The sequence below is a fragment of the Chlorocebus sabaeus genome, chromosome 12, assembly GCF_047675955.1.
Source record: "Chlorocebus sabaeus isolate Y175 chromosome 12, mChlSab1.0.hap1, whole genome shotgun sequence".
Classification (NCBI taxonomy): domain Eukaryota; kingdom Metazoa; phylum Chordata; class Mammalia; order Primates; family Cercopithecidae; genus Chlorocebus; species Chlorocebus sabaeus.
This window is the reverse complement of record NC_132915.1, coordinates 21,158,925-21,185,940: the sequence shown is the minus strand read 5'-3', so window position 1 is coordinate 21,185,940 and position 27,016 is coordinate 21,158,925. Positions and strand designations below refer to the sequence as shown.

The 27,016-nt window shown below is 44.3% G+C and overlaps 1 protein-coding gene across 3 annotated transcripts in view; it reads left to right on the top strand.

The window, feature by feature from the left end:
• Positions 1-23,722: 23,722 nt before the first annotated feature.
• The window catches only part of GCNT1 (glucosaminyl (N-acetyl) transferase 1), a 47,080-nt gene continuing 43,786 nt past the window's right edge, over positions 23,723-27,016 (top strand). The window contains exons 1-2 of one of the 3 annotated variants that reach the window (XM_037998502.2): positions 23,723-23,849; positions 24,602-24,719. The gene's annotated coding sequence lies outside the window, so the exon portion shown is untranslated. The remainder of the gene's footprint in view (positions 23,850-24,601; positions 24,720-27,016) is intronic. The other 2 variants (XM_007969537.3, XM_073021515.1) reach the window with 2 other exon arrangements.

Genomic DNA, 27,016 nt, shown 5'->3' with positions numbered 1-27,016 from the left:
TAAGTCACAGGATGAGTTAGGAGGTCGGCACTAGATACAGGTCATGAAGACCTTGCTGATAAGATGGTGTGCAGTAAAGAAGCCAGCCAAATCCAACCAAAACCAAGATGGCAATGAGGTGACCTCTGATCATCCTCACTGCTACGCTCCCACCAGTGCCTGACAGTTTATAAATGCCATGGCAATGTCAGGAAGTTACCTTATATGATCTAAAAAGGGGAGGCATGAATAATCCACCTGTTGCTTAGCATATCATCAAGGAATAACCATAAAAATGGGCAACAAGCAACCCTTGGGGATGCTCTGTCTATAGAGCATTTTTTAGTAGAGACGGGGTAGAGTAGCCATTCTTTCGTCCCTTACTTTTCAATATACTTGCTTTCACTTTACTCTGTGGACTCGCTCTGAATTCTTTCCTGCGTGAGATCCAAGAACCCTCTCTTGGGGTGTGGATCAGGACCCCTTTCTATGATCATTTTCATAACAAGAGTCTTACTGGCTTCTTTGAAAGGTGAGAGCAAAGCAGAATATTTATTAGGTTTTTGGAATCTGGAGTAAGGTGGCTATTTTGATATAGAGCTTGATTAAAATTGGACAAGTATGTGACACAATGGTTTAGGATTGGTGGATACAGCAAGGTGAGAGTTCCCAAGCATGTCTTAAAGAGTAAATGATCTTTTGATTGTATCTATTTTCCTTGGAAAGTGGTACTTACTTTAATGAGGGTAAATCGAGTAGTCTAGTGTTTGGACTAATGGATTTTCAGAAAGATCCTAGAACAAATAAAATTTTTGTCCATTTGAGCCCAAAAGTATCTGAGACAGTTCTCAAGCAATTTAGAGAGTTTATTTTGCCAGGGTTAAGGACATGCCTGTCACACAGCCTCAGGAGGTCCTGATGACATGTGCCCAAGGTGGTTGGGGTCCATCTTGCTTTTATACATTTTAGGGAGGCATAATACATCAATCAATACATGTAATATTTACGTGGGTTTGATATGGAAAGGCAGGACAACTCAAAGGGAGGTGTGGGGGGTGGCTTCCAGATCATAGCTAGATTTAAATTTTTTCTGACTGGTAACTGATTGAAAGAGTTATCAGTAGAAAGGAGACACGAATGTCTGGGTTATGATAAGGTGTTGTGGAGACTAAGGCCTTATCAGGCAGTTGAAGCCTCTCAGTAATAGATTTTGGAGAGAGTAGATTGCAAATGTTTCCTACCAGACTTAAGGTCTGTGTTGATGTTGATGCTGAAGGGGTATAATGAGGCATATCTGAGCCTCTCTTCCATCATGACTTGAATTAGTTTTTCAGGTTAACTCTGGAATGCCCCTGACTGAGAGGAGGGATTCATTCAGATGATTAGGGGAGCTTAGCATTTAATTTTTTGTTTACAGCCATTTCATCCTTCTGGGTAAAAATTTCCTGAAATAAGAAAGTCAGGTAAATGTACCAGGGATTTCCAATCTTTTGGCTTCCCTGGGCCACACTGGAAGAAGAATTGTCTTGGGCCACACATAAAATACACTAACATTAATGATAGCCAATGAGCAAAAAAAAAATCTCATAGTGTTTTAAGAAAGTTTATGAATTTGTGTTGGGCCTCATTGAAAGCCCTCCTGGGCTGCATGCAGACTGTGGGCCTTGGGTTGGACAAGCTTGATAGATAGTAAGCCCTGTAAATGTGGGCAGTAAGTTTTGTTTTCTCTAAAGAATCTTGACTTCCCTTACACATTTGACCACAACACTCTTTTCTTTTCTCATCAGATTTATTAACATTTCAAAGAACAGATCATGATAAACATGAAAGTAGGAGATAATTTCTATGAGAGTGTTGTAAGCCAGTGGTTCTGAAAGGGTGGTTCCCACACCAGTAGCTTCAGTAACACCTGGGAACTTGTTAGAATCCCTCACCTACTAAATCAGAAACTCTGATACGCAGTCAGCAATCTGTGATTTTTTTTCTTTCTTTTTTTTTTTTTTTCCTGAGACTAGACTTTGTCTCCCAGGTTGGAGTCCAATGGGATGATCCCAGCTCACTGCAACCTCCGCCTACCAGGTTCAAGTGATCCCTCCACCTCAGCCTCCCTTGTAGCTGGGATTACCGGTGTGTGGCACCACGCCAGGCTAATTTTGGTACTTTTAGTCGAGATGGGGCTTCGCCATGTTGGCCAGGCTGGTCTCAAACTCCTGACCTCAGGTGATCGGCCCACCTTGGCCTCCCAAAGTGCTGGGATTATAGCCATGAGCCACTGTGCCTGGCCTCACTTCTCTTTTTAAAAAGGAAAAAAAAAATTTTTGTCTGCATTTCCTTAGTAGAGATGGGGGTAAATCGGTTGTTGGTAAAAGCTGTGTGCCTCTTTCTTCATATTGTGACTCATATTCTTATGGCTTTCTCCTCTTTGAATTATTTGAAAACAGTACTCTCCTTGCACTAATATGAATGCATTAGTGATGAATATAAAATGTATTCAAGATTTTAGAAGAAAGCTAGAAGAGAGAAGTTGTACAGCATGATATCAAGATTGCACTTAAAAATAAACAAGGCCAGGCACATTGGCTCATGCTTGTAATCCCAACACTTTGGGAGGCTGAGGTGGGCAGATCACCTGAGGTCAGGAGTTTGAGACCATCCTGGCCAACATAGTGAAGCCCTGTCTCTATTAAAAATACAAAAAATTAGGCCGGGCGCGGTGGCTCAAGCCTGTAATCCCAGCACTTTGGGAGGCCGAGACGGGCGGATCACGAGGTCAGGAGATCGAGACCATCCTGGCTAACACGGTGAAACCCCGTCTCTACTAAAAAATACAAAAAAAAACTAGCCGGGCGACGTGGCGGCGCCTGTAGTTCCAGCTACTCGGGAGGTTGAGGCAGGAGAATGGCGTAAACCCGGGAGGTGGAACTTGCAGTGAGCTGAGATCCGGCCACTGCACTCCAGCCCAGGCGACAGAGCGAGACTCCGTCTCAAAAAAAAAAAAAAAAAAAAAAAAAAAATTAGCCGGGCATGGTGGCAGGCACCTGTAATCCCAGCTACTTGGGAGGCTGAGGCAGAAGAATCGCTTGAACCTGGGAGGCGGAGGTTGCAGTGAGCTGAGATCCCACCATTGCACTCCAGCCTGGGCAACAAGAGCAAAACTCTATCTCAGAAATAAATAAATAAATAAATAAATAAATAAATAAATAAACTAACAAACCTTTTGAGGTATCTCATCTCCCAAATCTCTCTTCTTGGCTTAGCCTCTCTTCCTGCTCCTGATCCGCATCACCTTCTCTCTGAATTTTCTTCTGAGAGCAGTTCAGTTCAATACCCACAGGACTTTCAAAAGTCTCAACCTCAGCTACTAGTTAATATAATCTTCAAGGACATTAAAGGAATTAAATTGAAGACTTTGTTTGCCTTGTGAACAAAAAATTCCCCAGTTCCCAGGTTTCACTAAAGCTATGCTGAATGAAGGTGACATCGATTTACATTTCCCTGATTTATGTTTGTTCCACGGGCGAGGAGGAAACCTGGGTTACAGTGGTATCAGGTTTCCAGTGTGTCCACATCAGATTCTGGTCCTTTTCACTCTGATGTTGCAACCTGCGTGTCCCCCTGCCCTGCGTGGGGCTCAGGTCCTGCACCCACCTGTCCTGCCTCCTTCCTGATGGTTGCTAGGATCAAAACCCAGAGGGGAGAATGAGCTGCACTCACGGGGGATGACTTGGGGACTGGGTCCAGAAAGTGGCATATCCACAAGAAGTTGTTTAGAGCTACCTAGAAGGAGTCTTCCCTGGTCCCAGACTTGGTTGCACATTAGAATCAGCTGGGGAGCTTTTAAAAATGCCTATGCCAGCCAGGTGTGGTGACTCATGCCTGCAATCCCAGCACTTTGGGTGGTTGAGGCGGGTGTATCACAAGGTCAGGAGATCAAGACCAGCCTGACCAACATGGTGAAACCCCATCTCTACTAAAAATACAAAAATTAGCTGGACATGGTGGTGCGTGCCTGTAATCCTCGCTACTGAGGAGGCTGAGGCAGGAAGAATTGCTTGAATCCAGGAGGCGGAGGTTGCAGTGAGCCAAGATCATGCCACTGCACTCTAGCCTGGGCAACAGAGAGAGACTCCATCTCAAAAAAAAAGAAAAAATGCCTATGCCTAGGCCACATTCCATAGCAATCACATCAGAATCCTTGGTGCAGGACCTAGGCATCAGGATTTTTGTTGTTGTTTGAGACGGAGTCTTGCTCTGTCACCCAGGCTGGAGTGCAGTGGCGCAATCTCGGCTCACTGCAACCTCTGCCTCCCGGGCTCAAGCAATTCTCCTGCCTCAGTCTCCCAAGTAGGTGAGACTACTGGTGCCCACCACCATGCCTGGCTAATTTTTTTATTTTTAGTAGAGACGGGGTTTCACGATGTTGGCCAGGCTGGTCTCAAACTCCTGACTTCAGGTGATCTGCCTGTCTCGGCCTCTCAAAGTGCTGGGATTACAGGCGTGAGCCACCGCGCTCAGCCAGCATCAGGATTTGTTAAGGTTCCATAAGTAATTCCAGTGGGCGGCAATGGTGAGAACCATTAGACTAGATGATGTACACAAAGTCCACATTATGCTAAGACGTTGTAACAATTTTGTTCAAAACACTTCACATGATTAAGTGGGCTATATTTTCATCATACTATCTGTTTCACATGTGGGAAATTTGAGACACAAAGAAAATGTGAGTCATACCAGACAGACCACAGGTAAACTGTTAAGGAGGGAAAAGCCCAGTGTCACCGTCCACAGTCCTGCTCGCATTAAAGCCTATGAAATGGAAGACGCAATATTATTCTTTGAGGTTTCCTAGGACCAGAAGAAGGGGACCAGAAGAAGGTCAGAGACTCCTTTTTTTATTTTTATTTTTTTGAGACGGAGCCTCACTCTGTTGACAGGCTGGAGTGCAGTGGCGTGATCTCCACTCACTGCAACCTACGACTCCCTGGTTCCAGTGATTCTCCTGCCTCAGCCTCCCAAGTAGCTGGGACTACAGGCGCCCACCACTGTGCCCAGCTAATTTTTTGTAATTTTAGTAGAGATGAGGTTTCACTGTGTTAGCCAGGATGGTCTCGATCTCCTGACCTTGTGATACACCTGCCTCAACCACCAAAAGTGCTGGGATTACAGGCGTAAGGCACCGTGCCCGGCCAAGGTCAGAGACTCTTAATGGGTAATGCAGACAACTGGAATGCAATCATCAGGTATTCATTTCTGTTTTAAGGTTTTAAGTCTGAGAAACCTGAAACCTGAAGAAGTAAAGCAATCATGAGTTTTTTAAAAACTTAATAATATGGTTTTGGATTTAAAAAGAAAGACTGACTCAGAGCTGGGGAAAACACTCAGTTGTGATACTCATCAGTGTGAAAACAGCTTAACTCTGTTCCATGGCAATTTGCACAGTGTGACTCGGAGACACCTCTCTTCACCAGTTCTGGCTCAGGGGATGTGAAGGTGGGAGCAGAGGTCACAGTGACTTCATATGAGAAGGACTTAACTGACCATTGCTGGTTTTGAAGATGGAGGAAGGTCCACAGTCAATGAATGAGGGTGGCTTCAAGAAGCTAGAAACGGCAAGAAAATAGATTCTCCTCTAAAACTCCCAGAAAGAAACACGGTTCTGCTGACACCTCGATTTGAGGCCAGTGAGACCTGCTTCAGACTTCTGACCTATAGAACGGTAAGAAAATAAATTTGTGTTGCTTATAACCATTTTGTGTGTGGTAGTTTGTTACAGCAGCAATAAGAAACTAATACAGTTGCGACCAGGTGCCATGGCTCATGCCTGTAATCCCAGCACTTTGGGAGGCTGAGGTGGGTGGATCACTTGAGGTCAGAAGTTCAAGACCAGCCTGGCCAACATGGCAAAACCCTGTCTCTACTAAAAATACAAAAATTAGCTGGTCTTGGTGGTGGGCGCCTGTAATCCCAGCTACTCGGGAGGCTGAGGCAGAAGAACCACTTGAACCCGGGAGGCGGAGTTTGCAGTGAGCCGAGATCATGCCACTATACTCCAGCCTGGGCAACAGAGTGAGACTCCATCTCAAAAAAAAAAAAAAAAAGAAAGAAACTAACACAGTGGTTTTATCTGACTATCTGAGTATCAGAAGTAGTAAGAGAAATGTGAAAATGGTTCTTAAGTTACAAAGTACCATACGAAGATAAAGTATTCATTCATTTATTCCCTCATTTATTCATCAAATAGTATTGGGCTCCTCCTACTTTGAGCCAAGCACTTTTATAGATGTTGAGAATATACTAAAGCCAAAACAGATTTAAAACAAAACAAGCACTGGCCAGGCTCAGTGGCTCACGCCTGTAATCCCAGGCTATATGGGGGGCATGAGAGGAAGCAGATGTCAGGTGAGATACAGCAGTGGCATGGCCCGGGGTGGTAGCAATGGAGGTAGGTAAAAGGGATCCTAATCTGGATATATTTTGAAATAGAGGCCGGGTTTGATGGCTCACACCTGTAACCCCAGCACTTTGGGAGGCCAAGGCAGGCAGATTGCTTGAGCTTAGGAGTTCAAGACCAGCCTGGCCGACATGGTGAAACCCTGTCTCTACTAAAGATACAAAAATTACCCAGGTGTGGTGGTACATGCCTATAGTCCCAGCTACTTGGGAGGCTGAAGCAGGAGAATCGCTTGAACCTGGGAGGCGGAGGTTTCAGTGAGCCACTGCACTCCAGCCTGGGCAACAGAGTGAGACTCTGTCTAAAAAAAAAAAAAAGAAAGAAAGAAAAAAAAAAAAGGAAAGAAAATAGAGCCAAAAGCATTTGTTGAATTGGGTGTGTGCTGTGTGAGAAAGAGAGGCAAGACAGATGACTGCAGGAGTTTTTGGCCTGAGCAACTAGATGGAGTTGTCAATGAGTGAGTCCAGGAGGACAGTGGGAGAAGGAGGCTCTGGGAGAAGAAGATAAGGAGCTGTGTATTGGACGTGTTTGTTTGAAATGCCAATTTTACCTCTAAGGGGAGATGTTAACTAAGCCGTTGGAAATATGAGTCTGGAGTTCCGAGGACAGGTCCAGACTAGAGAGAGAAATCAGGGCGATGTCAAGGTTAAATCTAGATGTACTTAACAGCATGAGGTTGGATGAGGCCGTACAGAAGGGCTGTAGAGAGAAAAAAGAAGAGATCTGAGGCCTGAGTCGAGAAGCTCTGAAGGGTTAAGAGGCCTGCAGGGTGAGGAGGAAACTGAAGGCTGACAAAGAGTGATGAGAACAAAACCACAAGGATTAAGAGTCCAGGTGAGGAAAAGGGTTTCAAGGTCAAAGAGTGATGACTTGTCTGAAATGCTGCTGAGAGTACAGGTAAAACAAGTTTAGATAAATGCCTGCTGGATTGTGAACCAGGGAGCTGAAATGGACAGGGCCAGCTTCCCTAGAGGCATGGGACTAAGCTCCTGATTAGAGAGGGTTTAATGGAATTTGGAGACAGCAGATACAGGGAATTCTTTTGACACAGAACAATCAGGTTCGTCCAGAAACTCCCTTTGCTGTTTTCACAAGGAGGCTGATGCCCTCTTGGGCCCTCTGTGTTGTTCTGGAGGCCTCAGCTGCCAACCTGCGGAGGGCAAGGAACAGGAGACAACTGCAGCGCCTTCTTCCCTGACCACAGCAAGGGGGAATGAAGGTCAGTTTTCTATGAAGCAGGAGACAGTAAACTGCAGCAAACTACGATCATGCCTGTTCATTTACATGTTGTCTGTGGCTGCTGTCACACTAGAGGGACACAGGTAAGAGGTTGTGAGACACTGAATAGCCCACCATACTTAAAATATTTACCATCTGGCCCTTTCCAGAAAAGGAAAGCTCTGCTATAAATAGAGAATTAGGGCAGTAGCTAAGGTGGAAGGGGTTCAAGAAAGGATTGTCAAAGGGAGAAATAACATTTTTCTATGCTGATAGGAACGATTCCGTGGAGAGAAAAATGTTGAAGTTGCAGAAGAAAGAATTGCTGGGATGATGTTCTCAAGTATAACATCAGAGGATGTTATACCTGGAATGAGGATCAGGTGCACCAGTGGAAGGGTTGGCTTTGCTAGGAATATAGACACATATGTCTTTCATTATCACTGTATGAAAAGATGTGGTACCTTACACATGACAGAAATGTAAAGCTTAAACTCTTTGTTTCAGGTTTTCCTTTTCTTTTCTTTTCTTCTCTTTTTCTTTCTTTTTTTTTTTTTTTTTTTTTTTTTTTTTTTTGACAGTCTCACTGTGTCACCCAGGCTGGAGTGCGGTAGCTCAGTCTTGGCTCACTGCAACCTCCACCTGTTGGGCTCAAGCAATTCTTGTCCCTCAGCCTCCCGAGTAGCTGGGATTATAGTCATGTACCACCAAGCCCAGCTAATTTTTGTATTTATTTTTTGGTAGAGATGGGGTTTCAACATGTTGGCCAGGCTGGTCTCAAAGTCCTGAGCTCAAGCGATCTGCCTGCCTTGGCCTCCCTCAGTTTTTACTTATTAGAATTGGCAAAGATAAAAACTGTGGCTAGGTGGGGTGGCTCACACCTGTAATCCCAGCATTTTCTAAGGCCAAAGTGGAAGGAATGCTTGAGGTCAGGAGTTCAGGACCAGCCTGGACAACATGGTGAGACCCCCATATCTATAAAAAATAGAAAATACAAAAACTAGTCAGATATGGTGGTGTGTGCCTGTTGTTCCAGCTACTCAGAAGGCTGAGGAGGGAGGATCTCTTGAGCCTAGAAGTTTGAGGCTACAGTGAGCTATGGTCAATTACACCACTGGACTCCAGCCTGGGCAACAGAGCGAGACCCCATTTCATAAGTAAATCAATAAATACTATTTTAAAAACCTGTGATAATTTGCTCTACTGGTGAGTGTGTGGGGGAAACAGGAAGTCACACATCGCTGGTGAGAATGTAAATTGGTACAATTTCTCTGTGGAAGACATGAAGAGTCATCAGGAAGCTTAAGGCCTGGGAGTTCCTAGGGGATCATCTATCTAGAAAATTTACCCTGGGAAACTGACCTTCAAGTCCCCCTTGCAGAGATTATGCAGGAATGAACTGGAGTGACTCCAGTGCCCTTCTCTGGTCAGGAACATAGCCGGGGTCTCCAGAACATATAGAAGGTGTAAGAGAAGGAGAGTTTTGCAGAAGCTGATGGGAGCCAGCACACACACAGCACCCAGGGAAGTTTGCCCCTGTGGAAAAGATGGCTGCCGAAACTCCAGCTCCACGCACTCTTCTTAGAGTTTAAATTCTCCTATCCTTTATCAAGGTCTAAGGAACTTGTTTCTTTTGCCTGTGTCTGATGGCATCTATTGCCAATCATCTTCCCCCACACAGAGGGTAAGACCTATCGACTTTTTAAATACATTTTGACCAAGCAATACCACTTACGGCAATTAATACTACGCATATGTTTTATATATGTGTGAAGACATTCACTGTAGCATTGTTTATAGTAGCAAAAAAGCTGGAAATAACTGGCATGCCCATTAGGGAACTATTTGAACATCATGGCATAGCCCCTGTGCTGGGTAGACACTGAAAAGAACAAAGAGGCTTTATATAAATTGATATGGAATGATTTTCCAAATGTGTTAAGTGAGAAGAAGCAAAGTAAAGAACATATATGGGCCAAGCATGGTGGCTTGGTGTTTCCAAACATTAGATATGAGAGGTATATACTAAAGAGGCAGTTTAGGCCGGGCACAGTGGCTCACGCCTGTAATCCCAGCACTTTGGGAGGCCAAGAAGGACAGATCACTTGAGTCCAGCAGTTTGAGGCCAATGTGGTCAACATAGTGATACCTTGTCTCTCCAAAACATACAAAAATTAACTGGGCGTGGTAGCATCCACCTGTAATCCCAGCTACTTGGGAGGCTGAAGTAGGAGGACTGTCTGAGCCCAGGAGATTGAGGCTGCAGTGAGCTGTGAGCGTGCCACTACACTCCAGCCTGGGCAGAGTGAAACCCTGTGTCGAAAAAAAAAGAACAGATATGGATGGTAGGTGGGTATTGCTGAATTGCTTCTTCCTTTTCTTTTTTTTTTTTTCTTCTTTTTCATTTTTGGAGACAGGTCTCACTCTGTCAATCAGGCTGGAATGCAGTGGCGTGATCACTGCTCACTGCAGCCTCAACCTCCCTGGCTCAGGAGATCCTTCCACTTCAGCCTCCTAAATAGCTGGGACCATAGCTGTGCGCCACCACGCCCCAGCTAATTTTTTTTTTTTTTTTTTTTTTTTTTTGTAGAGATCGGTTTCACCATGTTGCCCAGGCTGGTCTCAAACTCCTGGGCTTGATGGGCCTGCCTTGGCCTCCCAAGGTGCTGGGATTACAGGCATGAGCCACTATGCCCGGCCTAAATTGCCTCTTTAGTATATACCTCTAACATCTAATGTATGTAAACACTAGGGCTGATTTTCACCCCATTTCTGAACTATTTTATAGTTATACATGTGATTTTGCACTTTACCACCAGAGGGGGCCTCTGCCACACTTCATGCAATATTTACACGTCAGTATGGAGGATGTTTATTAAACAATTTTTATAACTAGAACATTCTTGTTCATTTAGCATAGGCATTTTGGTGCTCAGCTTAAAAAAACTCTGTGAGCCCTTTGGGAGGCCGAGGCGGGTGGATCACAAGGTCAGGAGATCGAGACCATCCTGGCTAAAATGATGAAACCCCGTCTCTACTAAAAATATTTTTAAAAATTAGCTGGGCATAGTGGCGGGCCCCTGTGGTCCCAGCTACTCGGGAGGCTGAGGCAGGAGAATGGCGTGAACCTGGGAGGTGAAGCTTGCTGTGAGCCGAGATCACACCACTGCACTCCAGCCTGGGCGACAGAGAGAGACTCTGTCTGAACAAACAAACAAACAACTCTGTGAGCCCCCTGGCTCTTCTGTCTTCTTTAGCATGTCAGTCCACAATCCCTGTGTCCAGTACGCCCTGACCCTGTCATCTTCCTTTGCTGTGCTGGATTCCTGAAACTGTGAAAATGCCTCACAACTTCTATGCACTCTCACCCTCAAAAGAGTGCGTTTAGTGGCATGTCTGTGCCAGCCGTCTTTGTCCAGATGGCTTCCAGATAGGAATCACTGAGTCCAGGAATACTTTCAGAAGCCTGGAGAGCCTCTGCTCTTTGGAAGCTTACCATCACTGCAAACTCAGAGAGTCCAGATCCTGCGCAACACATGCTGTCTGCTTTCTGTTTACCCCTCTAGTCTCTACTAACAGATACTTAAAAATATATATATACACATATATATACACACACACACACACATATATACACACACAAACAGCCAGGCATGGTGGCTCGTGCATGTAATCTGAGCACTCTGGGAATCCAAGGCAGGCGGATTACTTAAGACCAGGAGTTTGGGACCAGCCTGGACAACATGGTGAAACCCTATCTCTACCAAAAGTACAAAAATTAGCCAGGTGTGGTGGCACGTGCCTGTAGTCCCAGGTACTCAGGAGGCTGAGGTGAGAGGATGGCTTGAGCCCAGAAGACTGAGGCTACAGAGAGCTGTGATCATGCCGCTGCACTCCAGCCTGGGTTGCAGAGTATGACCCCATCTCAAAACAACAGCAGCAAAAACAATCTTATTGAGGCATGGTTTAATAAAATATAGCTGTTTAGGTGTATAGTTCAATGAGTTCTGACCAACCTATTCACCCAGGCAATACCACAATCAAGATAAAGAATATTTCTATGACCCCAAAAAGTAAGCACCCTCCTCTCCCCACACTCAGCCCCAGCAACAACTGCTCTCCTTTCTGTCACTATAGATTAGATTTGCCTCTTCCAGAATTTCAAATATATAAACATGAATCGAATGGTCTGTACTCTTTCATGTTTGGCATGTTTATCTCCACATAAGCTCTGGAGATTCATCCATGCTGAAGTGTGAATGAATTTTGTTTTCCGAAATGTTATTCCATTGTATGAATATGATATGCTGCAATTTGTTGATCCGTTCAGACAGGTACTTCTTTTAACTTGTTTTTGCTGGTAAACACCCTGATGGGCATCTGCTCACTGTACATGTTATTTTCTTTTGGGCAAAAATGCTAAATTTACTATTATTTGTTCATTTATTTTATGTTTTTCCAAAATGGAAACATCTTTCTGAAACAATGGGAAAAGGATCAGAATATGCTACCCCAGGCCGGGCATGGTGGCAGGGCCTGTAATCCCAGCACTTTGGGAGACTGAAGTGGGAAGATCCCTTGAGGCCAGGCATTTGAGACCAGCCTGGGCAATAAAGCAAGACCCTGTCTCTACCGGAAACAAAATAAAATAAATTAGCGGGGCAGGGTAGTGTGTACCTGTCATCCTAGCTACTTGGTTCAAGACCACAGTAAGGTGTGATCACACTACTACACTCCAGCCTGGGCAACAACAAACAAGACCCTGTCTCTCTAGAAAACAACAACAACAAAAAGCAAATAAAATGATAAAAGTAAAAGTAAAAAAGAATATGCCACCTCAAAACATGACATATTGGCATAAGGATTATTTTGAGCTAAAGGCAAATGAGAAACAGCAGACACAAGCAAAACTCTTTGCTCTCTCTCTTTCTACCTACAGATAGAGCCTAATTTCCCTTTGCAAAGGGATGCCCTCTCCCATAGAGGTTAAGGTGAACAATTCATCTGCATAACACAACTCACTAAACAAGCCTTAATTACCATACCTTTCCCAGTTACCTTCCCACAATTTATCCCCACCAGAGAAGGCCAGCCTCTCCCCATCTCCTTGTCTAGTAGCTTCCCACACTTTATCGCCCTGTGTTAAAATGGTGTATAAGCTCCTGGGTCTAAGTACTTCTTTGGGGTTTTCACTTTTTTTCTGTGAAGCTTACATAGGCAAACAAAATAAACCTTTTCTTTTGTGTTTGTTTTGTTTTGTTTTTGAGATAGAGTCTCTGTCGCCCAGGCTGGAGCGCAATGGTACGATCTCGGCTCACTGCAACCTCTGCCTCCTGGGCTCAAGTGATTCTTGTGCCTCAGCCTCCCAAGTAGCTGGAATTACAGGCGCACACCACCATGCCAAGCTAAATTTTTGTATTTTTTGTAGAGACAAGTTATCTCCATTTTGGCCAGGCTGGTCTCAAACTCCTGACCTCAAGTGATCCGCCGGCCTCAGCCTCCCAAAGTGCTGGGATTACAGGCGTAAGCCACCACACCCAGCCAAAAGAAACCTTTTCTGCTGTTAATCTGCCTTTTGTCAGTTTAATTCACAGGCCCTGGCTACTGAACCTAACATGCTAGAGGAAAGATGCTTTTTCCTCTCTGACAAATGATAGTTGTAAAAGCATGTATATATGTACATTTTTCTTTTCTTTCTTTCTTTCTTTCTTTCCTTTTTTTTTTTTTTTTTGGAGACAGTTTTGCTCTGTCACCCAGGCTGGAATGCAGTGGCGTAATCTTGGCTTACTGCAACCTCCACCTCCCGTGTTGAAGCGATTCTCCTGCCTCAGCCTCCCGAGTAGCTGGGCTTACAGACTCAGGCCACCACACCAGGCTAAGTTTTGTATTTTTAGTAGAGGTGGGGTTTCACCACATTGGCCAGGCTGGTCTCTAACTCCTGACCTCAAGGGATCCGCCCACCTTGGCCTCCCAAAGTGTTGAGATTACAGGGGTGAGCCACTGTACCTGGCCTATTTTTCTCTATTTAAACATTTAAGAAGTAGAATGTAAACATTCCTGGAAAGGACTGCATATCCATTATTTATTAATATCTTTCACCATTGGAGATAATACATATATTGATTATGCTCGCTTTTTTTTAACAAATTCTATGACAATATAGTGTAGTATCCCTCATCATTTTTTATAGCTTTATGACAGTCACAAAACATAATTATTTCTCTATCAATGAACGCTGTTTTTAAAATTTTTTAATGAAAATTAGCATTGTCTATAGCATACTTTCCAGGTTATAAACTCTAACTTTGTCCAATTGTCTTTGAGATATTCACCACTTTTTTTTTTTTTTTTTTTTTTTGAGACAAGAGTTTTGCTCTTGTTGCCCAGACTGGAGTTCAAAGGCGTGATTTCGGCTCACCACAACCTCTGCCTCCTGGTTTCAAGCATTTCTCCTGCCTCAGCCTCCTGAGTAGCTAGGATTACACCCATGTGCCACCACACTCAGCTAATTTTTTGTATTTTTAGTAGAGACGGAGTTTCTCCATGTTGGTCAGGCTGGTCTTGAACTCCCAACCTCAGGTGATCCGACCACCTCAGCCTCCCAAAGTGCTGGGATTACAGGTGTGAGCCACCATGCCCAGCCCTATTTGCCACTTTTTATAAATTATATGTAACTGATAGTGTGTAAATTCTGTCCTGTCTGGCAATAATTTAACTGGTTCCCACCATCCCCACCCTATGAAAATACCAGTTTTGTTTCCATTTGCAAGTCATCTTAACATTCCTTTACTCCAGATAAATCTGTGCTTTTTGACTTTTCCTTTGAAATGGTTATAACATATGCCTGATTCCCTCCTATCATATGTGTAAATTCCTTAACAGATGTGCACTTTTATATTTGTATGAGTCACGACCTTATCTTTTTCTGAAAAGTATTTTTTAACAACCCTCACATTGTTTCCAGTGTTTCGATTCTGAAATCTTTGTGTATTTGTAAAATTTCCTACATAGGATAAATTCCTAGATGAATAGTTGTTAATAAGTATTCATGTTGTCCAAATGCCTTCTAGAAAGTTTGTAGAGATCTCTACGACAGAGGGCAGCATAGCAGTCTGTACTCCTACACCTTCATCTATATTGTGTTTATCAATCTTTTTCAACTTTGCCAATCTGACAGGTAAAAAGCGATTTGTAGTTTTAATTTGCATTTCTTCAATTTCTATTGAAATTGAGCATCTTTTCATGTGGATTTCTTCTTTAGTGAAGTATCTTATCATGTCCTTTGCCCGTTTTTCACCTGGTGCATATTTTTATGTAAAAACCCCTTTATTTGAAAAATTAATTTTTGCTTACATACTATTGCATATGTTTTCTAGTTTGTTTGACTTTTAACTTTGTTTATGATATATTTTGTTATGCCTACATTTATTTATTTTTATTTATTTAATTTATTTATTTATTTATTTTTTGAGACGGAGTCTCGCTCTGTCGCCCAGGCTGGAGTGCAGGGGCGCGATCTCCACTCACTGCAAGCTCCGCCTCCTGGGTTTATGCCGTTCTCCTGCCTCAGCCTCCCATGTAGCTGGGACTACAGGCGCCCGCCACCTCGCCTGGCTAGCTTTTTTTTGTATGTTTAGTAGAGACGGCATTTCACCATGTTAGTCAGGATGGTCTCAATCTCCTGACCTCGTGATCTGCCTGCCTCAGCCTCCCAAAGTGCTGGGATTACAGGCATGAGCCACTGCGCCCGGCCTTGTTATGCATACATTTAACACTTTAATGTATTAAGTTAACTATATCAAACTATTTTGTGTGTGATTTTAGCTTTGTTGCCATTCTGAGAAATGCTGCCTGCTCTTAAAAGAGATCAACCTGTTTCTTTTTAAAAACATTGAAGAACTTACATGTATGAGTTTTAGAAACATATTTCAGGCTTTACTCTACTTGGAATTTGCATACTCAGGAGCCACACTTTATTTTTTTCCTGGATGGTATATTTATGATTGAATTTGCTTTCTCCATCTTCATGCTTTGGAAGTCGTACCTTACTCTTTTATGTCTTCCTCGTGTTCCTTTCAATGTAATTTGATTAAATTTCTAAAACAATTCAAAACTAATTTTGTAGCATTTGTCAAAATAAATCTGGATTTAGGCAGGCGGAGACTATTCAAAAGGATTATTGAAAGAAGAGGATGGGTGGCTATCACAAAAGGATGAGGAGAGCTCTTTAGCCAGTGCTATTTTTCAGGAAAACAAGCCTCTGGCAAAGATCAGCACTGTTGACCTCCCTTTTGTTGATGATAAATGAATATTATTCACCACTGAGCAATTCAGATGCAATCCTAAGCCTCCTGCATGGGGTGAGTCAGGGACTAAGAAACAGTCTCCTGGGGACTCTGGTTGGTGTCATTCTGACAAAACCAACTGAAGCATCTGTTGAGAGGTGGTGGCAAAGATCAGTTGTTTAAGGGTCAGGTATCCATGAAGAATGCCTACCATTAAAAACAGAAATATTAATGAAAAGGTTTAATATTAAAGGCCCAAGAAATATTAATCTTGGCATCTACAAGCCAAGGAGAGAGGCCTCAGAAGAAACCCAACCCTGCTGACACTCAGTTTTGGACTTCCAGCCTCCAGAATTGTGAGAAAACAAAATTCTGTTTTTTGGAGTACCAGTCCATGGTACTTTGTTATGACATACTAGCAAAGTTAATATACCTACCGAGAAAACTATGAAGTAGATAATTAGCTGTCTGTCATACACCAGCATATTGTAGCAGACTAGTCAAGCTTAAGGTTATATATCTTGTGACTTTTTAATAGCCATATACTCCTTATAGTACAACTTTTCTTTTCTTTTCTTTCTTTCTTTTTTTTTTTTTTTTTTTTGTTGTTGTTGTTGTTTTGAGATGGAGTCTCACTCTGTCACCCAGGCTGGAATGCAATGATGTGATCTTGGCTCACTGCAACCTCTGCCTCCTGGGTTCAAGTGATTCTCCTGCCTCAGCCTCCTGAGTAACTGGGATTATAGGCCCCTGCCACCACACCGAGCTAATTTTTGTATTTTTAGTAGAGATGGGGTTTCACCATGTTGGTCAGGCTGGTCTCAAACTCCTGACCTCAGGTGATCTACCCACCTTGGCCTCCCAAAGTGCTGGGATTACAGGCGTGAGCCACCGTGCCTGGCCAGTACAACTTTTCAATGGGGCAAGAATGAACACATCATTAGCAGACCAAAATATATTTAGCCTCCCTGTACTAAAAAAATTTATGTAAGCTTTACATTATGCTCCACTATTCTATCTTACTTAGAAATGATCTAGGTACTTACCTTAGACCATTCTTGCATTGCTATAAAGAACTACCTGAGACTGGGTAATTTATAAAGAAAAGAGGTTTAATTGGTTCACAGTTCTGTACGCTGTACAGAAAGCATGGCTTGGGGAGGCCTCAGGAAACTCACAGTCATGGCGTAAGTTGAAGGGGAAGCAGGTACGTCTTATATGGCTGGAGCGGGGAGGAGAGGCAGGGAGGAGGTGCCACATACTTTTGAACAACCAGATCTCGTGAGAACTCTATCACAAGACAGCACCAGGGGGATGGTGCTAAAACATTAGAAGCCACCTCCATGATTCAATTACACTCCATCAGGCCCTGCCTCCAACACTGGGGACTACAATTTGATATGAGATTTGAGTAGGGACACCGATCGAAACCATATCACCCCTGAAGTGGGAAATTCTCCCTACCCAGCTAGTTTCCCCTTCAGCCAGACCAGCTATACCCTACTTAATCCTCAATCTAAGGAGCTTTACCTCCCTGCCAGCCCACAGAACTATTTGAACAAGCCAATTACATCCTCCCATGGAACAAAAGGTTACCTCACTCTTGTGCCATTACTACAAAGCCTGCCTCACACAGCCCCTGCTGCTTCAGTCTACTTTCAAATGCAATTCCTGTGTGGCTCTGCCTGGCATGCAATAACCTCCTCATCCCTTAGGCTGTGAGTATGTAACTGAAAAAACTGTAGCCAATCTCATCTGTCCAGTGTTGGGTGCCATCTGTTCAGCCATCTCATACTATTTAGTGCAGAAGATCCCTCCTTCACCAATGGTGTGAAGAGAAGGTGGTCAGAACAGAAGGGAAGCCTAAATCTTGAGTGACCATGAGTTGAGGAGCTGGAGTGGGTAGGAAAAGGTCTGTAGGAATGGGTAGAGGAGTGAAGGAGGTAGACAGATTAAAGAATTCAAGGCAACAAAAGAGAAGCTTTAAAGTGGTAAAAACGGAGTGATGGGGATGATGGGAAGGGAGCAGTCTTAGATGAGCTGGTTTAGGGAGATCTCATGTTTCCCAAAGAGGCCTTTGAGGTTCTAGGTTACCTTTAGTAAATTTTGCCATTTTTGAGGCTATTAAACTGAATTAGTGCCATAATGGCATATACTCAGTGCGGGAAGAGGAGGGCATCTGATAGAGTGAGAGTTATCCTGGCATTAGTGGATAGTTAGCCCAGAGAAAAAAATCTTTAAAGGAGCCAAGAAAAAGTCTCACTTGATTAATTCCCTCGAACAATCCCCAGGTGGAGGAGCTGAAAAAGCACAGAAGTCTCACAGGAGGGCCAAAGCATCTCTTTGCCTAAAACAATCAAAGTAACCTTTTACTGTTCTTCAACAGACAAGATGGCCAGAGCGCTAGTTCAAGACTTGAACGCACCCAAGAGTCCTCAAGTCCTGAACATGGCACCTTTACCTGGGTGGGGCTTGTGGAGGTCCCTAGGTGAGTTCCAGTCTTGAGCTGGATCACAGCAACAAGAACTGTCAAATAAAAACCAAATCCAGACCTAGGTAAGGAGACACTTTGTTTAAAAGGAGTATTGCAACCTAAGAACAGAATGTTGCAATAGGGGAGGGATAGCATTTTAATAGAATGCTTCAACCATAAGATCTGCAAGTTTTTGAAAGGTAAGGCGGAAAAGGGCTTTTCTTTTACTGGGACTAGTAAACAATGTTAAAAAAGAACCAATATTGGCTGGGTGTGGTGGCTTACGCCTGTAATCCCAGCACTCTGAGAGGCTGAGGTGGGCAGATCACCTGAGGTCAGGAATTAGAGATCAGCCTGACCAACATGGTGAAAACTCATCTCTACTAAAAATACAAAATTAGCTGGGCATGGTGGCGCATGCCTGTAATCCCAGCTACTTGGGAGGCTGAGGCAGAAGAATCGCTTGAACCTGGGAGGCGGAGGTTGCAGTGAGCCGAGATTGTGCCATTGCACTCCAGCCTGGGCAACAAGAGCAAAACTCTGTCTCAAAAAAGAAAAAAAAAAAAAAAAGGAAGAAGAACCAGTATCAGGGAGTGGGATGAGCAGGTGGCCTGATCAGGCAATTGATCAGGACATAGTTTCTTTGTGGTCAGCTGAGAAGGGGCTTCTTGGGAGGGGATGTGATACGATTTGGCTGTGTTCCCACCCAAACCCCACCCAAATCTCATCTTGAACTGTAATCCCCATAATCCCCAAATGGCGAGGGAGGGGCTTGGTGGAGGTGATTGGATCGTGGGGGCAGTTTCCCTCATGTTGTTTTTGTGATAGTGAGTGAGTTATCAGGAGATCTGATGGTCTTATAAGGCTGTTTTCCCTGCTCTTGCTTGCTCTCTCTCACCTGCCACCATGTAAGAGGCACCTCTTCCCCTTCTGTCATGATTATAAGTTTCCTGAGACACCCCAGCCATGCAAAACTGTGAGTCAATTAAACCTCTTTTTTTTTTTTTTTTTTTCTTTTCTTTGTTAGACAGAGTCTCACTCTGTCACCAGGCTGGAGTGCAGTGGCATGATTTCAGCTCACTACAACCTCTGCCTCCTGGGTTCAAGCAACTCTCCTACCTCAGCCTCCTGAGTAGCTGAGATTACAGGCATCACGCCCGGCTAATTTTTGTATTTTTAGTAGAGACAGCATTTCACCATGTTGGTCATGCTGGTCTTGAACTCCTAACCTCGTGATCTGCCCGCCTCAGCCTACCAAGGTGCTGAGATTACAGGTGTGAGCCACCGCACCCAGCCTTTAAACCTCTTTTCTTTATAAATTACCCAGTCTCAGAAATGTCTTTATAGCAGTGTGAAAGCAGACTAATACAGGACGTTAAGGGGCTTATTCCCAATTCCAGTGCTGGTTTAGGCTGAGACTAGATTAAAGGGCAAAGACCTGGTGGAAGGAGAAAAGCCTGACTGAAGTTTGATCAAGTGAGGTATTTGCCCAGATTGATCAGTAGGGGCAAATGGTTCAGCTAACCATTTACAAGATGACAATGGAAATTTGGACGGCATGTCTATGGCCTTGTCGTAGGTGTGAAAGGATGTTATCCATGATGCTTACCTAAGTCATTTGGGGAAAGGTGGTTCTATGTAGTTAGTGGTTTCTCAGAAAATAAAAGGGGGAGAAGATCTTCACTGTCCTCCAGTAACACAAAGTATAGGTCAAGCAACACCATCCCCTTATTTTTTTTTTTAAATGTATTCTTATTATTTATTTATTTTTGAGATGGAGCCTTGCTCTGTTGCCTAGGCTGGAGTGCAGTGGCATGATCTTGGCTCACTGCAACCTCCACCTCCCGGATTCAACTGATTCTCGTGCCTCAACGTCCCCAGTAGCTAAGATTACAGGTGTGCACCACCGCACTCAGCTAATTTTTATATTTTTAGTAGATGGGGTTTCCCCATGTTGGCCAGGCTGGTCTGGAACTCCTTACCTCAAGAGATCTGCCTGCCTTGGCCTCCCGAAGTGCTGGGATTACAGGCATGAGCCACCATGCCTGGCCTCTGTCCCGTTATTTGATTGTACTTGTAACTATAGTTTTATTATGACATTTTAATAATATATTGCTGTTGTATTCATCATTACTATGACAGCTGTGTTTATCAGACACTTTCCCACATCTATAATATTAGGAGAGTTGGATATTTGTGATCATGAGTTTGCTCCTTGTGCCGGTTATTGAAGTATGTCTTAGAGTTGAGACTCAAGCTTCTATCCTCTGCTCTGTGAGCCAGGGCTGAGACTTAGCAAATCACATTTCCTATAAGGTTTTGCTTATAAGGGGTGCTTGAGGAGAGGGACTTGCTACTTTATAGCTGCTTACTGTTCCTGTCCCTGTTACCAAGCAATGGCTCTTCTCCCTGGCTGCCGCAGCAGCTGGTTCCAGTTTCTTAGATTTGTTTGTTTGTTTGTTTTCATCCACCCTGTCCCATCCATCCTCAGTGTTTACCTTCAGAGATAAGAGCACCAGCTAGGTACCACCCCCTCCTTTGAGGTCTGACTCCCAGCCAACCAGGGGTCCTCTCCCGGCTCTTAGGTTCCAGTAACCCCAACACTTCCCCTCTACCCAGCTCTGTGCATGGCAGCTGCTTCCTGCAGTTACTCTCTCTCTGTTACTGCAATGTTTTTGCCTTGCCAGTCTTCATGACCTTAAATTCTCTGTAAAAATAATTGCTGTGATTTCTGTTTTCTGACTGGGCCCTGACTGATACACCCCTAAGCATTCCAGAAATACCTTCTAAACTACTTGTATAGATTTATGGGTGTATGTTATTGCAGGAATTAAAAGTAAGTGGACTGGGCAAGGTGGCTCACACCTGTAATCCCAGCACTTTGGGAGACTGAGGTGGGTGGATTGCTTGAGCCTGGGAGTTCAAAACCAGCCTGGGCAACATGGTGAAACCCCATCTCTACAAAAAATACCAAAAAATTAGCTGGGCATGGTGGCACACATCTGTAGTCCCAGCTACTTGGGAGGCTGAGGTGGGAGAATTACCTGAGCAGGGGTAAGTTGAGGCTACAGTGAGCTGTGATTGCAACACTGTGTTCCAGCCTGAGTAACAGAGTGAGAACCTGTCACGCACACACACACCCCAAATGGATTACACTTATGGTATACAGGCAGTATCCAACTGACAAACAAGATATATTCTAAAAGTTAATTCATAAATCTATCGCTTGGCCTCCCCCCCTGGCTAATTTATCTATTTTTATTTTGTAGAGGTGAGGTCTGGCTATGCTGCCCAGGCTGATCTCAAACTCCCAGGCTCAAGGGATACTCACACCTCGGCTTCCTAAAATGTTGGAATTACAAGCGTGAGCCATTGCAAACAGCCGGCTATACTTTAATTAATTAATTTATTTATTTTTGAAATGGAGCCTTGCTTTGTCGCCCAGGCCAGACTGTAGTGGCACGATCTTGGCTCACTGCAACCTCCACCTCCCGGGTTCAAGCAATTCTCACGCCTCAGCCTTCCGAGTTGCTGGGATTACAGGAACATGCCACTGCAGCTGGCTAATTTTCGTATTTTTAGTAGAGTCAGGGTTTTGGTATGTTGGCCAGGCTAGTCTCGAACTCCTGACCTCAGGTGATCTGCCCACCTTGGCCTCCCAAAGTGCTAGAATTACAGGCATGAGCCACTGCACCTGGCCCCAGCTATACTTTAAACTTATGTTTAGCAATTAGTATGTCAGTATTTTAACTTACAAACGACTCAGACATTTAATGAATATCTATTACTTAATTTAATATGTTCGAGATTTCAAATTACCAAAAAAGATTTTTAAAATTGTTTTTAAGTAGACAAATTTTATAAAACATCATGTTTTTATTTATAAACTTTTATTCCATTTATATTTACCTAATTCAGTTGCTCTTAACAATTATGCTTGAATTGCTCGTGAAAAATTTCATGAGACATTAAACAAAGCTAGCCATTGAAGGAGTTTTCCCCAAAATCATTTCCTCTCCCCTAAATTGTCCCTCCCCAATGAAGACGGTACACAAGCTCCTAAAATTTCAGTTTTTGTTGGGGGAGGTAGAGGGAATATTAATTTTTCTTTCCTGTGCTACCCCCTACAAGAAATCTGCATACTTTTTCTCTTGTTAATCTACCTGCTGTCAATTTATTTCATAGACTTAGTTATCCAACCCTCAGAGAGTAGAGGGGAAGTCTTTCTTCCCCTACATCATCATCTTATGTTAATTTTTGTTGACAAATTAGGCAAGTGTCAAACATATCACAGTGTAATGGCCTCCAAGTTAGAATTTTTTTTTTTTTTTTTTTGAGACGGAGTTTTGCTCTGTTGCCCTGGCTGGAGTGCAGTGGCACAATCTCGGCTCACTGCAAGCTCCGCCTCCCGGGTTTACGCCATTCTGCCTCAGCCTCCTGAGTAGCTGAGACTACAGGCGCCCGCCACCACGCCCGGCTAGTTTTTTGTATTTTTAGTAGAGACGGGGTTTCACCGTGTTAGCCAGGATGGTCTCGATCTCCTAACCTCGTGATCCGCCCCCCTCGGCCTCCCAAAGTGCTGGGATTACAGGCGTGAGCCACCGCGCCCGGCCAGAATTTTGTTTTATAACAACATGGAAACAAATAAGACCTCGTTCTGTTTTCTAGGAGCTAAAAATCCAACGAAAGAAGACACAGATACAATATTCCTCTTGTTGCAAAGAGAACTGTGGCAACTTTCATAACTGACACAAAGCTCTGTGCTATAAGGGCGGGGAAGGTTTTATCCTACTTTCCACAGCACGGTGGATTGTTCCACAGTTTAATTTGATCTTAATTTTTATGTGGAAATACACATGAATGTAATGAGTTCTTAAACGCTAAATTTAGGAAGCAAGGTCCATTAAGGGAAAGAAAAGAAACACCTACATGGTTATCTCTAAACTTTACATATCAAGAACCTTGGAATTTAATTATATTCTTTTTCTAGAACATATTTTCATGTTTAAAATCAGAAAAGGCAGCATTTCTCGAGTTTCCTGCTTTCGAGGAAGGGAGGCATAAAATGTTTAAAAAGACGCCGCTCACACACATAGCTCTAAGAATCAGAGCACAGTGAGGAAGAGGAGCGAGGAAGCACTGGGACCGCAGCGCTCCTCCAAGACCACGTCAGTGCCCAGAGGGCGCCCTCGCCTGGAGGCGGGAACCTCGAGTCCGCAGCAAGTCTCCAGCCCCGCGCCCGCCCAGGTGGGCGAGGCGGGGACGTGGTGGGCGGGGCCTAGAAAGGCGGGGCCTTTGGGGGCGGCCCCGGGGCGGGCCCAGCCGGTGCGAGGGCTGCAGGCGCAGCTCCGGAGCGTCCAGAGCGCGGCGCGGTGCAGGATCTTGCTGGACCAGGAGCGGCAGCGCATCCTCCTGCGACTCCGGGGCCAGACGCCCACTCCAGGTAACCGACTCCCCATCGTGTTCCCCTGCTCGGCCGCCCAGCGGTGGGGGAGGGCAGAGAAGGATGGGTGGGAGGGAGCCAGCTCTCAGTACCCCTTGGCCCCGGGCGGGCTGGGCTCTGCCGCGCAGGAAGAAGCAGAACCCGGGTGCGCCCGGTATCGGGATGGAGCGGCGCGTCTTCCTTCCACCCTCATTTTCCGTCCGCTCAGTGGGGCTGGGACGCCGGTGCCCCGTGTCCCCCGAAAGTCACTTTCTAGCCTCTTGACCCTGGTCCTTGTAGCTTAGACGTTGGAGGGGTTGGCTGCGGGCGTGGATAGGCAGGGAACGAAAAGACTCGCTGCCATCCCTTGGGTGCCAGGGGCTTAACTTCATTTAAGTTCATTGAATCCTAACCCCAGCCCGGCTAAGAGGCACTTTCACCCCTACTTTGCTGATAAAGAGGCCAACGCTAGGATAATAAATGACAAGCCCTAGAGCAAACTATTACTAATGGAAAAAGAGACGTTAGTTTAGGGGCTCCGAAGCCTCTCTCCTTTCCTACTCCCTCGCTTTCTTTCTTCTCGCGGCAGTCTAGGAAACTCGCGCGCAGGGTCTATTACGAAAACAAGTGATTCGTCTTAAACGCATTTTACCCCCTCCTAGGTTTCTCTTTCCTCTTCTTTTAAAGTATCTCAGGCAGATTCCTACAGGTTTTGGTTATTAGGTTTTTGAAATGCAAGAAGCCCTTGCTCACTGCTTCTTTTCTCCTGGCAGCGCTTTCTGCGCAGCACAGGCACCCTCGCCTGTCACGCCTCCCTCTCCTCTTCCCGTCTCCCAGCGTGGATGAGGGCGCTTGCAGATCCCGGCTGGGGCACTGGCCGCCTAGGTCGAGGTAGGTTCTGTAGGCACCTGGCATGCTGTAGATGCATATAAACGTTGCCCTGTACACCCTTTGCCTTGTTATTTCTTTCTGCAGAAAAGAGAGTCGTTTTTTTACACATAATGGGGCAAGAGACCAGTTGGGAGGATATATGGTGTTCAAAGAAAGCCATGGTTCCTTGGGATGAGAATGCGGCCACAGCTTTTTGTGGGCTGAATTTGATGGGTGGGAGGTGAGAGACGTGGTCTGGAAGTTGTCTCTTCGTCTGGCATTCTGCCCCGCTTCCAGAGCTGTTCTGAAAGGCCGGTTTGTTTTATAGAGGGGAGGAGGAGGGGTTAATAGTTTTTAAAGATCAGTGTAAATTACCTGCTAGGAGCTTAGGCAATTCCAGGCAGGCCCCCCTGCTGGAGGCTTTGGTAACAGATTTCAGTTCTGGCAGGGAGGAAAACTCAGACTGTGTAGATACCTGCTTTTTCTTAAAGGAATTTTTTTCAGGCCTTTAAAATGGTACTATCGGGAAACTGATTTCTTAGAAATGGCAAACTCCTTTAATTTTGAATACAATATACCAAACTGTGAATTTACTTTTAAAAAGTGTTTTATTGGCCGAGAGGTTGATATTTTTTCCATTTCATGATGAGGGTTTGACGGTCACTGCCACCTCCTCTGTCCGTCCTTCAGCTTGGCCCTGTAAAGGACCTCCTTAGCCTTGGCCCCAAGTTTGTACTAGATTTTGTCCTTCATTAATTATAGTTCATTCTTGATTAATGATAGCAATGCTTCCACTGACTTTTTAAGGAGTTACTCCTTTTCCATTTGTGATCGAATTGCTTAACAGTAAGAAAAACGTTTTTCCCTAAAACTGGGATCACAAAATCCACTTTATCCATGTGGACTCAACAGGTAATGCACGAGAGTGCTTGAGTGGGCCCAGGTGACTGCAGAGGAACCTGCTAAATCTGGGTGGATAGTGACCATTTCCACCCAGTATCCATGCAGGAATTCCCATGAAGCCATGCAGTGTAGGCAGCTCTTCCTTTTTTTTTTTTTTTTTTTTCCATGAATAGCTGAGAACTTTTACTTAAAAATAAAAAATGTAAAGCCTGATTTAAAATATTGGCTCATATTTTTTCCTTTTTAAAACACAGAGAGGGCCAGGCGCAGTGGTTCACACCTGTAATCCCAGCACTTTGGGAGGCTGAGGAGGGTGGATCACGAGGTCAGGAGTTCAAGACCAGCCTGGTCAAGATGGTGAAACCGTGTCTCTACTAAAAATTCCAAAATTAGCTGGGTATGGTGGCCGGGCGCCTGTAATCCCAGCTACTCAGGAGGCTGAAACAGAGAATTGTTTGAATCTGGGAGGTGGAGGTTGCAGTGAACCAAGATTGCGCCACTGCACTCCAGCCTGGGTGACAGAGTGAGACTCTGTCTCAAAAGAAAAACAAACAAACAAAACAACAACAACAAAAAAACAACAAACCACACACAAAGAGGCTGGGCATGGTGGCTCATACCTGTAATCCCAGCATTTTGGGAAGCCAAGGCAGGTGGATCACTTGAGGTCAGGAGTTCGAGACCAGCCTGACCAACATGGCAAAACCCCATCTCTACAAAAACAAAAATCAGCCAGGTGTGATGGTGGGTACCTGTAATCCCAGCTACTCAGGAGGCTGAGGCAGGATAATCGCTTGAACCCGGGAGGTGGAGGTTGGGATGAGCCACTACACTCAAGCCTGGACGACAGAGTGAAACTCCATCTTAAAACAAAAAACTCACGAAGAATAAAATCAAACTTGTTTCATGCATCATCTGTTTGCAAAGCTTTGCCTTAAAAACTACTAATGTACATGGTGATTATATTCACTGAGGAATGGAAAATTCTGAACTGTGATGTAGATATTATATATTTTTCCTGAAATGAAAGTGATAGAAAACACAAATTACTACTGGAAATGATCGATGGTCAAATTCTGTTTTCTATGAAGTGTGTGGTATTTCAACTATACTGTGTGTGTGTGTGTGTGTGTGTGTGTATATATATATATATATTTTTTTTTTTTATAGAGCCAACCAAGGACTCTTGTCACTATTTTTTTTTATTCTAATGAGAAATGTATTCATGGTTCCAGGTCAGTATGTCAAATGTCTAACTCCCTGTCTTAAAAAGGGAGTTCCCAAATGACTGTTCATATAACCAGATGTGTTTCTTGTGGAGACTGTCTGTATTCTTGGCTTTGTCACTGGATTTGTGGCTTAGTGCTGTCACGTTTCCTATCTGAGGCAAATGCCATGTATTAGTTTAAACCAGC